Here is a 17,606-nt window from a genome sequence, read left to right as displayed (position 1 = left end):
ACTTTTGTGGCAATTGCTGAGAAGGCTGTGTTGGACACTCCAACCGTACAGCATTTGGGAGTGGTGATAAGATTATGATTATTAGATCTTAATAATCTGTCATAGGATCTTGTGACCAGTAGTTGTAGATATCCTGGCATCTTACCCGATCTACACCTCTGAACAATGGTTAGGATTCGAAAACAGATACTCACTTCAATCATTACCCCTGCGTTTGAGCCCCATCACTACTCTGACAGCTCCATTCTGACAAACCTAGAGTTTAATCTGGCTAGTTTCATCAATACCCAGGAGTAAACTGGAGCAGTAATCAATGTTTGCCCCGATGATTGCTCTAGCAATGGTTTCTGCATTCTCTTGGGAGATCAAGGGTCTTAAATGAGTGAGAAACTTTATATAATATGCTCATGATGACACCAGGCTGCTTACATATGGTCTCATGGTAAGATGCTGGTCAAGTACTACTCCAAGAATTGTCACTTTCTTCAGAAGAGCAATAATATCGTCTCTATGTGAAAACTCTCATATGCCATGCCTAGTTTCAGTAGCATACGAATAGACCCAATTACCATCAGCTCGGTTTTGTCCTTATTGAGTGCTAATTTATTGTGAATCATCCATGACTCAATGAGTTTGTTACTTTGTTAATTTCTTTTTAAAATTACTTTGTTAATTTCTGTTTCATCCAATTCATGATTCACGGTAAGGGGGACAACACATTGCGTGTCATCTGCGTAATTCGTAAAAACTATGCCCTCATGCGCCAGCCTTGCAAACAGTGGCACAGTAAAAATATTATAAAAACACGGTGAGGTGCATGCCCCTTGAGGGACCCCACAACCAACATTAAATGGTAATGATTCAGCGTCTCCAAGGTAAACCCTACTTTCGTGATTGCCAAGAAAAGAGAACACCCATTGAATAGCAAGTGCTGAAAAGTTTGCAACTTCCTTTAACCTGGTGGACATAATTGAATAGTCCACCTGGTCAAAAGCGCCCATTAGATCCAGCAACATTAGTAATGAGGCTTCATTCCTGTCCATAAAAGTAAGTAGCACAGTCTCAGTACCAAACCCCACTCGAAAGCCTGATTGATGGTCATTAAGGACGGGAAGGGTTTTAAGATGGGCTGAGATTTGTTTGTACGCCACATGATCTAGGATTTTCAGTAGAAAGGCAGTATTAGTAATAGGCTGATAACTACTAGGCAAATCGGGTGACAATCCGTGTTTTTTCAGAATTGGCATCACCTATGCCTTTTTTAGATCCTTGGGAACCATACCGGTTGTCAAAGAGGTATTAATAAATTAACATATTGCTCCTAACAATGTGGGCAGGCATTATTTAATATTCATTGTTGAGTACATCTAATTTTTGCATTTGGTGGGTTTGAGCCGTTTAATGATAGTATCCAGTTCCTTTAGTGAGATTGTCGTAAAGTTAAAGTTAAAGTTAAAAACAGGATTGGAAAGGGATTTCTCATAAACCCACTTTGGTGTTGCATTTTCTTGACTCAGGTTATTGTTTTTCTCCATAAGTGTATGATTTTCTTCAGTTTATCCTGCAATGCTTGTTGCATCAAGTCACACCAAACAGTGTTATTTTTTTAGTATCCGACTGGGCATTTCTAATCCTGGTATTAAAGAACGTTTTTTGCTTCAAGAATTGAGTTTTTGCAATTTTTTCCAGCACTCTGCTAAGTTCCAAGGGAATCCATCGTTCTTTGGATTTTACAAGTATGGAAATACTTGAAAGAAAAGGACTTTCATACATCGTAATTCTGGTGAGAAATATGCATTCCACTTGCTCTCTGCCTTTGGTGTCTTTTTCTTTAATGGTGCTATTGTATTGGCAATATCACATTCTTCTTATATCGGCCAAGCATGCAAGCCTGCGGTGTCTGGAACTCCAATTCTATGCCTCCCTGGACTACTTTATCTGCCACCTTCTTCCAGAATCCCTGTACTACCGGACACTCCCAAAACATATGTATAAGCCCAGCATCCTCTGTCTTGCATCTGGGACATTCTTGTCTACCGGTCTAAAGGTGGAGATAACAGCAGGCATGAGGTATGCTCTCTGTGTGACATACAGTTGTATTAACTGCAGTCTGGCGTTCCTGGAGACCCTATTGCGGTACAATTTTACTTCTCCCCATTCTCTATCCTCAAACGTCCTCCCCAATTCCAGTTCCCATTTCCATTTGCATTTCAGCTCTGATCACGAGGATTGGTTTATCAAGATCTCATAGATTCTAGAAATGGTGTGTCCACCCTCCGCCACAGTGAGCAGAATCTTGATGTCCTCATTCCCAATATGCCCTTGCGTGTTGTTTGGCCATCTACTTCGCAATACACTCATGACTGTTATACGGCAGGAACTGCCCTTATGTACACCTGTATTTTCCTGCAATTCGGGTCGCCGCTCCGCACATCTCCCACCTTGTTTCTATCGCTGCCCTACTGCCCAGCACTCGTCCAGGATCGCCGCTATCGGTACCTGCGGTGAGAGTGGGTCCACCATCGCCATGACCCTACAGGCCCTATGCCAGACTCGGATACCCAGTTTCACTAAGTAGGGGTTTCCGTTTTCCTCCTTGGTGGAGATCCAGAGGAGGTCCCTCAAGTATCTACGTCCTATATTTGGCTCTAGCAATGCCGTTTCCGCTGTGGGATCGTCTGCCATCCATTGCATCACGTATTGTAGCTGGCAAGCTACGAAGTACAGCTCAAAGTTTGGTATCTTCAGCCCACCCTGATCATACAGCCTTTGTAGTGTATTTAGGGCTACCCTGTTCCTCCCTTCCTGCCACACGAACAGCCCCTACACATCTTTTCTAAGTCTCACAAGTATTGCTTCAGTATATCGTATGGGACGTCTCCAAAGCATTACATACTTCTTGGCAATGCCACCATTTTTAACAATGCTACGCTCCCCATCACCGACATAGGTAATTTGCTCCAAACCCCCATGGACGCCACCAACCCGGCTTTGGCTCTGTGTTGGCTTCGTGCTCTCGCTTAGGGTCATGATGGACAATAATGCCCACATATCTAAAGGAGTTCTTACTCCAGGACATGGGAAGGTCTGGGAAGTCCTCTTCTACTCTCTTTGCAGTGGCTGCCAGCGAGAACAGGCATGACTTATTCTTATTTATTTTGATTCCTGTTAACATACTAGAATTTTCCAGTACCTCTAGAATATATGGCATATTGATTTCGGGATCCCTCACAGATAGCAACATATCATCTGCATACATGGATATCACATGTCCCACCCTGCCTATGTCCATGCCTACATCTGCATATTCCTGCCTTAAATATGCCGCCATGGGCTACGCTGCTTAGATGTATAACATTGGGGACAGTGTGCACCCGTCTCGTGCTTCTATACAGTTGCCATGTCTCTGAGTAAATACTTCCCGTCCTGACCCTGGCCGTTGGTTCTGTGTATATTAACCATACCCATTTCATGAACTGCGGGCCAATCCCCATCTTCGTCATTGTGGCATGCATCCCGTCCCAGTGTACTGAGTGAAATGCCTTTGTCACTGCGCATTCCGAGGCGCGATCCGCTGCATTATAAATCACGTGGTGGAGTCTTCTAAGGTTCTCAGAGATGTTTCTCCCAGGCACATACCGTGTCTGATCTGGATGAATCAGCAGATGTATCACCCTTTGGGGTCTATTAGCCAAGATAGCCGTAAGGATCTTACTATCCTGATTTAGCAACAAGAGTGGTCTGTAGGAACTGCCGTCTGTGCTTATTTTATCCGCTTTGAGTAGCAGCACTCTCAGGGCTTTCATCATGCTCCTAGGTAGGGTATTGTCTGCATCAACGGCATAGACTTTATAAAATGTGCTCGGGAGCCCATCCGTTCCCGGTGCTTTCCCCGTCAGCAGGGTTCTGATGGTGGCAACCACCTCATCCGAAGTTATTGGTGCCTCCAGCGGCTCCGCCTGGAGAGCATCTAGCTTGGGCAGGGTTATCTGCCCAAGAACTTCCTGTGTATCCTCCTCTGTGCTTCCTTGGGGATCCGCATATAATGTCTTAAGTACTCAGAGAACACCTCATTTATGCCTGCTTGTGTATGTACCTACTCCATATCTGTGTTCCGGATGGAGCATATTGGGGATCTGGTGTCATGCCGTCTGCACAGCCATGCCAACGTTCTCTCAGGCTTATCCCCCTGCGCATGGCTTGTCTTTAGGTATTTTGCCTAGTTAAACTTCCCGAACCTGTCCCATTGTGCCAGGCCTGCCTGTTTCAATGCGATTATACCCTCAAGGTGCTCCTTGTTTGTCAGGGCCTCCACCTCCTGCGTCTTCAATTCCTCTTCTATCTTCTCCAGTTCCCTTACTAAAACTTTTTGCACCCCTTCCAACCCTGCTATCATTACCCCTCTAATGAACACATTGTATGCCTCCCAGACTGTACCCACCTTCTGCACTCTCTCCTCATTTTCTACGATGTATTCGATAGTGCTTTTCCTGACATACTCGGCAAATGCTGTATCTTGCAGCGATTTGCTCCTCAGTTTCCACGTGGGAATGGGCAGCCTCGGGGTGGACCCTCTCCACCTTGCCACGAGCGGTGAGTGATCTAACAGTACTCTAGCTAGGTACTCCACCTCCGAAAATTCAAATGCGTGCTCCACCCCAGTAAACATGAAGTCTATCCTGGTATATACCTTATGTGGCGCTGAGTAATGGGCGTATCCCCTTTCTTCGCTATGCTTGGCTCTCTACAAGACCTGCAGTTGAAAGTGCTCCACTAACGAGTTCAATTCCTTGGCCGGAGGGGATGGCCGTCTGTGTTTGGCATCCGACCTGTCTTTGGTGGGGTCTATCGTACAGTCGAAGTCTACAGCCCAAACCAAAGTTCCCCTTCAGTAGGGTCCTAACCTTGCATATTGTGATCTAAAGAACACTGTAGCATTGTTGTTTGGGGCATAGGTGTTGACAACACAAACCTTTCGGTTTTCCAGGATCCTGTGTAACATGGCCATCCTTCCCTCATTATCAGTTTTCACTGTCAGCACTTTGAATGGTATATTGGGGGCTATCCAGATGAGGACCCCACTTGCAAATTTCGAGTATGTGGAGCCCACCATCACCCCTCCCCACGCCCTCTCCAAGTTCTTTTGCTTTTGTGCCTCTAAGTGCGTTTCCTGCAACAGCGCTATCCCCACTTTATTCCTCCAGATATACATGCTCACTTTTTTGTGTTTCATGTAATTGTTGGTGGTCAGTCATAATCTCGAATTTACAAATCTCGAAAAAAAAAATATAATAGGTAAAAACAAAAACAAAAATTAAAAAAAGGGGGGTTAGGGGGGGAACAACCCCATTCCGAAAAAAAACGTCAAAAAAAAATTCGACATTTTTTTTTCAGCCTTTTTTTTTCGACATTTTTTTTTCGAGATTTGTAAATTCGTGATTATGACTATAAACCTAATGTTAAGCCCCCTGACATTCCAGGTCATAATTCTAATAGTACCAGATATTATAGACCGTGCCAAGGGTATCAGTGAGGCCTCCAACCTGTCACCATTCTCAGTAGGATTTTGATGCAGTCTGCAATTATTTTTAATAGGCTCCCCATTTCTATCCCTCCCCCTACATAACAAACTTCAAACATAACTCGTCCTGCTATGCCTTGTACGCTGGGACAACCCAGTTTCCGCGCCATTCAACCAGGTCGCTAGACTAGTCTCCTGGAGCCCTATGGGCAGGCCCTGTACAGTAGCCCTTAATCTACTGAGAGGGGGTAGCGGATCTGCATTAGCGTTCCCTCTACCGGGTGACCGTGATTCCCATAATGCTCCCGCTATTCCTATCGCATCATGTAGTTGCCTTGTTATTAAATGATTCACGTGCATGGCATGGGCATATCCCACTCTATTGCTTAGCTATACAGTGTCCATGTTATGGTGTCAGCGCACGCAGTGTCCTGATAACATTGTCAATCTCTCTGGCTCTGCTCCGCTGCATCTTGTATCTGTGTCCTGTCCATCCATTCCTGCGTTTCTTCTGGGTATTCGAAGAAGAGGGCTTTGCTGTTATAGATCACCTGTAACTTTTCTGGCTATATTAACATATACCTTAGTCCGGCCTTCCGAAGTCTGGCTTTCGTGGTGATGAAATGTGCTCTCCGCTTTTGGACCTTAAATGTATAGCCAGGGTAAACTGCGATGTTTGTTGATTCTCTCTGTATTGTCCCACCTGACCCAGAGAAGGCCAGGATAGTTTTGCTGTCTTTATAATTTAGCACCTTGGCTATCATTGGCCTGGGTGGAGCGCCTGGGGGCAGCCTCCTGTTGAGGAAGCGATGTGCCCTTTCTATTGTGAACCCTTGAGTGAGTTCCCCCGCTCCAATGTCCTGTATCAGTAAGTTTTCCACATAGGTGGTGGGGTCTGATCCTTCAATCCCCTCCGGCAGGCCCACAATACGTATTTTATTCCTGCGAGCTCGACCTTCCGCTTCCTCTGCTCTGTCCTCCAGTAGTTTCAGTTTTTGCATGAGGGCATCTATGTCTTTTGTCGCTTGCACTCTGACCTCTGTGTTTTCCTTTACTTGTTCTTCCAGCTTGCTTGTGTGATCCGCAATGGCTCGGACATCTTGACAGAGCAATGCCACGGCGATCGCCACATCATCTATCTTGCCCTAGCGTAGCTTGGAGTGCTACGATAGTCTCCAGGATCTGTTGGTTTCCTGGCTCTGCCATGTTGCCATTGGGTGGTGGTTGTTCTTTAGCTTTGTCGTCGTCATCTTTCTCCCGTCGAGGTACTTGGCCTGATGTGAATGATTCTAGTGTGGTTTGTTTATTCTTTGCTTTGCCGCCTTTAGTCGCCATCTTGTGTAATGGGATTATGGAACTCACGGTGCTCAATTGTTCAAAAGGAGGTTTTTCGGCACCTAGTGTCCTCAGAATTAGGTCCTCTGGTGCCCTGCAGGGTGGGAATTTCAAAGTACGAGTAGACAGGTACATTTGAAAGTATGAATAGACACATCCCAGGTGCCCCTCACAGTGATTGTATACATGCATACTATATTTATACAACGCCCTCTACATCCTAAGACAGTCAGCCTTTTTAGGACGAGGACAAAACGGAGGTCACAGACACCCAATCCTCAAGCAACCGCAAACTTGAGGATCGTTCAACACCAGGAGAAGAGCATATCTGAGGCGAATTCACTGATCTTTAATCTGTCTTCCACAATCCTCAATGACAATCCTGTCATTCTTTTACATAAAGGATGGTCTTTTGTACCCACGCAATCTGTCATGCAGTCACAGACAGAACTGTAGATTTGTGACTTTTTCATAAAATCAGATTAAAAATCTTCCTTGCTAATAAAGAAACTGAAGACCAAAGTGCATTCACCAATTTCCGGGATAAGTCTACCTTTACTTCTCAGGATACAGACATGCCTACGGAAGTATTACCTTTAAAGAAATGCATATTAAGAGAATTAAAGAAATGCATATTAAGAGAATTACACAAAGCGTTCTCATGTAAGAACATATATACACCAGACAATCTACATAAGGAAGATAGAGACACACTCTCTGTTCTGCAAGCTAACTATCATCTGGTAATTAAGCCAGCAGACAAGGGAGGAGGTCTAGTATTATAGGACAAGACATAATGTGAGCATATGATCAATTGTTAGGCGATCCTCTGCACACCAGGCCACGACACATCAGAACACTGCCCACATTCCCCCAACATCTCCTCCCAAGCTTCGAGGCTCAAGTGATTCGGTGAACCCACAGAACCGAAAGCTCCGTACCAGTGTACGGGCTCGATTGCAACCCTTTCTGCATTGGCAACTGCCTTGGAGAACGTATAGCAGTAAGGGCGGCCTTACGTCTTCCCGCCAGTCACGTGATACACTACGGCGTTCCCCATGTGATCTTGGTGGACGTCACATGATCCAGAGAAGTCACATGACCCAGGGGCGATCAGTATAAAGTTCTGAGAGACAGAACGCTCATTGCTTCTCAGCTGGCTTCGGACACTGTTTGGCGTTACAACTTGCTCCTTGTTACCTTGATCACGAAACTCTATCTCGGACTCCCTCGGACACCCCTTGGTACTTTTGCTTGGAACTGTTTACCTGTTGCCGGATTTTTGGACTGCACCTCGACTTGTCTTTGGATCATCCCTTGGTACCTTGCTGATCTTCTACGCCTTTTTCCCCACTGGGGATTCAAGTCAAGCCCTAACTCCCACAGGTGGCTACTCTTCATCCACGCTGAACCTGCGGTTCTACCACTCCAAGGATCGCCGCATCTAATGAGCCTCGAACCTCCATACTAGGTCACCTGGGTCTCCCTTACACCAGATAGGTAAGACACTTTAGTTACTTGTCTTCTTCATTGTATTGTGCTTGCCTGGTACTTAACCTCATTCCCTCTTGACAGCAGCATCGGTGTTCCAAGAGGCTCCGTGGATCCGAGGAAGACATCTCTCACCTGTGGCCTCAAGGGTCGTACAGCGGGTTTATATTTAGTTCCCCTGTGCGTCACTTGGGGACGGAGGTCTCATCGGTCTACACGACACTCAAGTCAGAACAGACTGAGAAGCCGTATAGTCGTGTTAGACGATGCAGGGATCCACGGATGAACCCATAGCCGCTTTAGTTCAGGCAATTACAATATTAAGGGCAGATATGGCCGCCGCAAACACTGTGATCCATCAAAGGTTGGATTCCATACAAAGTGTTCAACATTCCCTTCCTGCAGACCCTGAGTTTGGCGATACCGGCTCTTCCACTACACCCTCTCCCGTTACTGCTCCTGTAGTCCCGACTCCGATGATACTCCCAACCCCTTCCCCCTTAGCTGCCCCTGAACGCTATCAAGGGGATCCCAAGAAGTTCAGAACCTTTATTAATCAGTGCAAGTTACATTTCCTATGCAGACCTTTGGCTTTTCCCACCACCACTGCTAAAGCTGCCTTCGCCCTTTCCCATTTGGCCGGAACAGCAGCTGCTTGGGCTAATCCCCTGTTAGAGAACAATAGCCCAGTTCTTTATGATTTTGATTTGTTGGTCCTAGAAATGGCCCGAGTATTCGATACCCGACACAAGGTACAGTCTAGGGATTTGGAGTTGTTGGAATTGACTCAGGGTAAAAGGTCTCTGATAGATTACATCACCCGATTCAATCAGCTAGTTGCGGAAACATCATGGCCAGAAAACAAGAGGGCGGTGGTTTTCTATAGGGGGTTGAGTAACACCATGAAAGATGCATTAGCAGTGATCCCTTCTATGCCTACTCAGTATCAGGAATTGGTTGATCTGGTCTTGCAGGTAGATGCACGACGATCGGAGCGTAGAGCTGAAATAGGGGCCTCTTCCTCTCCCACTCTTGTTGGCACACCTGCTTCCAGTACCGAAGAACCTATGCAAGTGGGAGGGTTACGTAGTCCCATTACAACATCTGAGAGAGAACGTAGAAGGGTGGATAATGCATGCTTTTATTGTGGTACCACTGGACATTTCGTGAAAGAGTGTCCTCGACGGCCCAGGAAGAGTCAGGTTTTTCGGACGGCTCGACCCTAGAACCGGAGAACAGGTCGAGTGTTCCGTCATCTTCTCCGGGTACCTCCCTTGCCTTTACTCGTGTTCAACCCATTTCTGTAAAGGCTACCCTATGTCCCTCTACAGGCCTTCTTCATGCAGTCAATATCATTATTGATTCAGGTGCCACTGGTAATTACATAGATATTGATTTGGCCCATTCCCTCAACCTACCTTTAGTGGTGAAAACACGACCGGAACATGTCCAAGCCGTAGACGGCTCTGCACTGGTTTCTGGTCCTGTCAGACATCAAACCGCACCCCTCCTGTTAACCATACAAGAAGTACACACCGAAACCCTGAGTTTTGATTTGATCACCACACCCCAATTCGGCATCATACTAGGGATTCCATGGTTACATGAACATAATCCATTGATCAATTGGCAGTCAGGTACTGTAGACTTTGAGTCTGATATCTGTCAGAATTATTGTCTTCCGGTCCATCAAGCCCCTGACACACCTTCTCGGGCCTTGGGGGCCTTAGCCCAACTCACACTGACTGTCGACGATCCAGAGCTTGTGCATACACATACTGTTGGGGGGTTGGTATCTGGGATTCCGCCAGAATACAGAGAATTCGAATCAGTGTTCGACCAGGGCTCGTCTGAGGTACTCCCTCCACACAGACCATATGACTGCCCAATCGAACTGCTTCCCGATTCCAATATTCCTTCGGGCAGGATCTATTCTTTGTCCCCTTCGGAGGAACTGGCGCTGAAAGAATATGTACAGAACGCCCTACGATTAGGACACATCCGCCCCTCCACTTCACCCGCGGCAAGTCCTATCTTCTTTGTACCCAAGAAGGAGGGGGATTTACGCCCTTGTGTAGATTATCGGCGTCTTAACGCTATCACAAAAAAGGATAGGTATCCCATCCCGTTAATCACTCCACTTCTAGACCATTTAACACACGCTTCCATTTTCACTAAGCTCGACCTACGCGGCGCATACAACTTAGTACGCGTCCGCGAGGGAGACGAGTGGAAGACCGCCTTCTGCACTCGGTATGGCCTGTACGAATATCTGGTCATGCCCTTTGGCCTATGTAACGCCCCGGCCACTTTCCAACGATTCATGAACGACATATTCAGGGATATACTGGATGTATATATGGTTGTGTACTTGGACGATATCTTGATCTTTTCTCGTGATCTTGACGAACACGTGAACCATGTCCGAGAAATATTGACCCGTTTGAGAGAACACTCCTTGTTTGCCAAACCTGAGAAATGTCAGTTCCATAAGACAACTGTTGAGTTTTTGGGTTTTCACATCACCCCTGGGGCGTTATCTATGAATGAATCTAAGGTCAAAGCAGTATTAGATTGGCCAGTACCTCGAACACTCAAATCCTTGCAGGCTTTTTTAGGGTTCGCCAACTTTTACAGACGTTTCATTTCTTCCTTCTCCACAATTGTAGCCCCGCTTACGGCCCTGACTAGTCCTCAGGTATCTTATCAATGGCAGAGAGAACAGCAGGAGGCTTTTGAGGCTTTGAAAACCGCCTTTACTACCGCACCGGTACTCCAACATCCAAATCCTGATCTTCCGTTCATAGTAGAGGCGGATGCCTCTTCCTTTGCCCTCGGTGCGGTATTATCACAAACATGTCCAAATACAGGCAAATTACATCCAGTTGCATATCATTCCCGTAAGTTTTCCAGTACTGAGTCTCATTATACCGTTACGGAGAAGGAACTCTTGGCTGTCATGGATGCTTTCCGTGTCTGGCGTCATCATCTTCTGGGGGCTAGGCATCCCATCACGGTTTACTCCGATCATCGGAACCTACAGGATCTGGCTTCTTTGAAATGCATTAATAGCAGACAGGTCCGATGGCATCTGTTCTTTTCCGCCTTTGATTTCCATATCATGCACCGTCCTGGCACTTCACATGGGAAGGCGGATGCCTTGTCACGTTCTCCGGGAGGGGTCCAGTTGCCTACATTTCCCGACACTGTTCTCGGTAAGAGCCATGTGATTTGTCTCTGTACACCCTCATTGTCACTATTGGATTCGGTCCGGTCCTGGACTAGCAATCATTCTGACCAGTTGCGAGAATGGGATCCTGTATATTCTGATGGTTTACCCTTCGTACATGAACGCCTGTTTCTTCCTACACCTGATACACGTAATCTAGCCCTTGAGTGGTCTCATGACGCTCCTTTCAATGCCCATCCCGGACAAGAGCGCACTTTAGATCTACTCAAGCGTTGGTGTTGGTGGCCTTCTATGAAGCGCGATGTGGAGTGTTATGTCAGATCTTGTGCGGTATGTGCTCAGGCTAAACATCAAAGGGGTCGACCGGTTGGATTGTTGCTTCCACTTCCGGTACCTCCCAGGCCCTGGCATACGTTAACAATGGATTTCGTTACCGATCTCCCCAAGTCAAAAGGCTTTGACACCGTCTGGGTAGTGGTGGACACGTTCACTAAAATGGCCCGTTTTGTTCCTTGTAGGGGTATCCCTTCGGCCCCTGTCTTGGCGGACTTGTTTTTTGAACATGTGTTTATGCTATTCGGCCTCCCTTCGGTCATAGTTTCCGATCGAGGTTCACAGTTCACCTCTCGGTTTTGGAGGGCCTTGACGAAACTATTGGGCATTGATACGAGGTATTCTTCGGCCTATCATCCGGAGACCGATGGTCAGACCGAAAGGACGAATCAATCGATGGAACAATACCTTCGTTGCCTCATATTACAACATCAGTCCTCTTGGTTGGCCGTTTTGCGGCTTGCGGAGTTCGCGTATAACAACGCGGCTCATTCAGCTACTGGTTACTCTCCTTTTTACGCCCTCTATGGTCAACATCCCAAGGTTTTGCCGGTCCCTGATGCCTCTGGTTCTTTGAATCCTGCGGCCACGACGTGTCTTAGGGATCTTTCTGCTATTCATGCGAGTACAGTGGTTCATCTCACTGAAGCAAAGGCCTCTATGAAGGCCCGTGTGGATGGCAAGCGTCGTGCTGCTCCCCCCTTGGTGGTGGGTTCTAGGGTCTGGTTATCTTCCCGACATCTTCGCCTGGTGGGTTGCCGGAAATTGCTGCCTCGCTTTGTCGGGCCGTATGTGATCTCGCAGGTTGTTAATCCGGTGGCTTTCCGTCTAGTTCTCCCCAGCTCTTGGCGTATCCATCCTGTGTTTCATGTCTCCCTCCTCAAACCCTGTCCTGACTCAATCCGTCTTCGCACCCCTGTTGCGCCGGTGTCCTTGACCTCTCCTGATGTTTTTGAGGTGTCGGCCATTTTGGGTTCCAGGTGGTTTAGGGGTAGGCTCCAGTATCTGGTGGATTGGACGGGTTACGGCCCGGAGGAGCGTTCGTGGGTTTCCGCATCTGATGTGAACGCCCCGCGGTTGGTAGCTCGCTTCCATAGGGATCATCCGTCCTGCCCACGGGGTCGTGGGCCGTTGGGGGGGGGCTATGTTAGGCGATCCTCTGCACACCAGGCCACGACACATCAGAACACTGCCCACATTCCCCCAACATCTCCTCCCAAGCTTCGAGGCTCAAGTGATTCGGTGAACCCACAGAACCGAAAGCTCCGTACCAGTGTACGGGCTCGATTGCAACCCTTTCTGCATTGGCAACTGCCTTGGAGAACGTATAGCAGTAAGGGCGGCCTTACGTCTTCCCGCCAGTCACGTGATACACTACGGCGTTCCCCATGTGATCTTGGTGGACGTCACATGATCCAGAGAAGTCACATGACCCAGGGGCGATCAGTATAAAGTTCTGAGAGACAGAACGCTCATTGCTTCTCAGCTGGCTTCGGACACTGTTTGGCGTTACAACTTGCTCCTTGTTACCTTGATCACGGAACTCTATCTCGGACTCCCTCGGACACCCCTTGGTACTTTTGCTTGGAACTGTTTACCTGTTGCCGGATTTTTGGACTGCACCTCGACTTGTCTTTGGATCATCCCTTGGTACCTTGCTGATCTTCTACGCCTTTTTCCCCACTGGGGATTCAAGTCAAGCCCTAACTCCCACAGGTGGCTACTCTTCATCCACGCTGAACCTGCGGTTCTACCACTCCAAGGATCGCCGCATCTAATGAGCCTCGAACCTCCATACTAGGTCACCTGGGTCTCCCTTACACCAGATAGGTAAGACACTTTAGTTACTTGTCTTCTTCATTGTATTGTGCTTGCCTGGTACTTAACCTCATTCCCTCTTGACAGCAGCATCGGTGTTCCAAGAGGCTCCGTGGATCCGAGGAAGACATCTCTCACCTGTGGCCTCAAGGGTCGTACAGCGGGTTTATATTTAGTTCCCCTGTGCGTCACTTGGGGACGGAGGTCTCATCGGTCTACACGACACTCAAGTCAGAACATCAATGACCTCCTGTCTAATGAATCACTCGATTTAGACCCTAACCTTGAGATCACGACACATTTACAATACCTGTGCAAAGAGGGCATCCAACAAGGATTACTCACAGAGAAGGAAGCTAGAGTTCTTACACCGCATGACATTAAGGCCTCACGTTTCTATGCACTCCCTAAAATACATATGAATGCTACCCATCCACCGGGCAGACCAATAGTCTTTCTCTGCGGCTTCATTTTGGAACCGATTGGCCAATGTATCGACTTCTTTCTGAAACCATTGACATACCGAACCAAAGCATCTCTCACAGACACTAGAGAAGCTATTCAGCTAAATCGAGAATCGCCCCTTCTAAGCACAGTCCAACTCATTAGTCACACTGGACATTACAGCATTGTATACAAATTTCCCACAAGAGGCGGCTTCGGAAGTGGCTGGACCTTTGCTTAACTCTCGGTATACACCACATACAGTACCCATAGAATGTTTCATTTGTCAACTGAACAAGGCAGACATTACTTCATGTTTGGTTAAAAACACTTTCTACAAATCAAAGAAATAGCAATGGGTGCAACATTTGCACCCAGCATAGCTAATTTGTATATGGCAGCATTTGAGGAGAAATTTGTTTTCAAGCACCACATGTTTAGTCAAAACATTCTATGCTGGCATCTCTATATTGATGACATTTTTCTAATTTGGAAAGGTACCAGTGACCTTTTACATCAATGTGTGACACGGCTAAACAGTTTAAATTCTAATCTACAATTTACAATAAACTTTAGTGCCCATGAAATCACGTTTCTCAATCTCAAGGTCCGACATGTTAAAAACCCACAGTTTACAACCCTTTAAGAAACACACACAGAGGAACATCCAATTGCATTACTCGAGCCAACCTCTCAAACACATGCGAGACAACCTACCTTAAAGTCTCTTTTTACGATTATGTCATAATTGTACACTTCGAGCAGACTACCAAGAACAAGCCAATGATATGTTCATTAAGTTTCTGGAAAGGCGGATACCCATTATATCTTCTCAAGAGAACTACCAAAAGGGTATGGAACACTGACAGAGACACTGCTTAATTCCAACAAAACCACAAATGCTAAATCTATTTGTGCTTGGGTTACAATGTTCTCCATATTTACTCCCACTTCCAAACAACTAATTCGTAAATATTGGACTGCACTGGAACGTTCTAAACTGTAAAGTCCAAATTGCTTGTTGCCTTAAGAGAGGCCACGACCTCAAAAATAAATTGGACAAATCTGCACATCAATCAAGCGCGACAGAAAATATAATCACTGCATTGGGCCCCAAGGGATATTTTACATGTGACCACAGCTCATATTGTCAATTCACCACTAAATAAGCAGAATTTACATACAAAAAATATCCATTGAACAATGAAGCCATTTACTACATGTCAAACATAAAATGTGATGTATGCCATCATTTGCCCCTGCAACCGATGGTATTTAGGTACGACTACTCGAAAACTAACACACGCATTGCATAACACAGATCTAAAATTAGGAATAAATATATTCAAGCTCCCCTCTTTAACATTATCAGGAATATTCACATAATGAGAACGATTTCAGCTGGTTCATCATTGAAACCAAACGCCCCTTTAATTAACAGACTGTACAAGTTAAAGCAACATTGGATCCACAGATTACATACCCACACTACGGGCCTCAACGAGCAGATAAACTGGGCAACACTGCTGCCCAGATAAAAGAGGTAGTCTTTAATATCCTCCAGCAATGTCACATGTATGATTGGCTTTGGAGCACAATCAAGCTCTCACAAGATGTTCTGAGTACCACTCCAGTGACACAATACTGCCCAGCAAAAACCAGTTTAGTTTAGTTTATTATTTGTAATGCGCTCCAGACCAGAGGGTATTCAGGCGCAAGGCATAAAGATATTCAAAGCTTGGATACAGCATGTAAAATACATTTGTGTGCAGGTGCCGATTGGTTACATGTGGGCACAATAGGTTACGATAAATACAGGTAGGTACATTGAGGTATGCATAGTTTTACAAAGTAGTTGATGCGGTTGGTGCGTGCAGTGTAGAGGAAGGTGCCTGGCAAAGTCAGCAGGGTATATGCCTAGATGTCGGCATCTTTGAGCCATCTGGTGACGCTCTGACGGAACTTGTGATAGGTTTGATCGATTCTTAGAGGGAATGGTAGTGAGTTCCATAGGAGTGCTACCTTGACCTGGAAGCTGCTGCCTCCGATTTTGGCACGTTTGTATCTGGGGACCCAGAGGTAGTTGGTGTTGGCTAGTCTGGTGATTCTTGTGGTAGGCTTCAAGGTGAATCTGTCGGATAGGTAACGGAGTGCTGCATTGTTCAAGCATTTGTGGGTGAGGGAGGCAGTTTTTAGTTTTATTTTATCATGAGTGGAGAGCCAGTTGTTCTTTCAATAATAAATGCTCATACTGACACTCTCACGTGACAACAACCAGTATCTAACTAAATTGTGTCTTTGTGCCAGAACCATACTCCATAATTGGCGGTCTCACTCCTGTTAATTACGAGAACGTATTCGAGCAGTATAAGGGGCTGAACATTACGGATTCCCTTAAAATGGCCACCTCAGAACTTCATCCAAAAGAGTCTGTCTTAACATACTAGTGTCTTGTAAATAGGTCACTTCCACGCACACGCGCCGTGTTCATAGAGAGAGTCAGAACTCAAGACTTGCTAAGCACAGTGCCTTACAACGGCGTGGTCGGTCATTCTGGTCTATTTGCAAAATGTATATGCGCAAGGCGATCTACACGTGAAGGTAACTCCACAGTTATTACCCTTACAAACCGGTTACTGCTAGAGTAGACCTATGTGCAGTATCCCCCTTAAACAAATTTTTAGTAAAAGTTTCCTTTTACTTGATTTATCCACACAGATCCGTTTGTCACAGTAATCCACTCCAGTAGCTCAATTTAAGTCTTGGGGACTGGGTAAAAGTTTCCATACTTATTAACCCGAGTGCGCCGTGAGACTCAAATAAAGGGCGACCCACACACTCAAAAATTCAAACAACTTTTCATTCTGGATGCATCCCACACACTCTATACCATATGATATACTTTCTGTGCACTATACGCAAAAGCTGAATTGCTTACTGTGACAAATAGATTCCACTGATGGGAACTTGTATACAAGCCATTGTGAGGTTACACTTCATAACGACAAATAGACTTCAAAGAGACACAACAGTATACATTAACGCTCATAATATACGCACCTATATGGGAATTTTAAACTTTGACCTCAAAAGTGTCAACTAAGCTCACTTGCTAAATATTGCCCACTATTTGTATCAGAAGTTGCTGCCCCTACTATATTTCACGTTATGAGGAAGGCTGGGCTGTTTCTCCAAACCTAGACCCAACAAGCCGAAACTCAAATAGCTTGAGTTGACATTCTCTCTAGACGTTATTTTCATATCACTTCTTAATGCTGCGTAGGTTTGCCTTTAATTTCAATCACCCTTATAAATTACACTGAATGTCACGTGTTTCTGTTAAATTGACTATGCCACACATGTTTACAAAAAATCAGATACTGCTGCACACTTTGAAATGAGATGAAATATCTTAAGGCAGTTTCTATGATATAGCCACGCTTGACATAAAACTAATTCTATTCTTAAGCAAAA

General features: G+C 45.9%; 1 protein-coding gene across 4 annotated transcripts in view; it reads right to left on the bottom strand.

Moving 5' to 3' along the window:
* LOC138583271 (zinc finger protein 2-like) overlaps window positions 1-17,606 on the bottom strand; it is a 184,693-nt gene that overhangs the window by 78,595 nt on the left and 88,492 nt on the right. The gene's annotated exons all lie outside the window — the stretch shown is intronic.

Source organism: Ambystoma mexicanum, chromosome 3q (genome assembly GCF_040938575.1).
Source record: "Ambystoma mexicanum isolate Mex_15411 chromosome 3q, UKY_AmexF1_1, whole genome shotgun sequence".
NCBI lineage: Eukaryota > Metazoa > Chordata > Amphibia > Caudata > Ambystomatidae > Ambystoma > Ambystoma mexicanum.
This window is presented reverse-complemented; position numbering and strand designations above follow the sequence as displayed.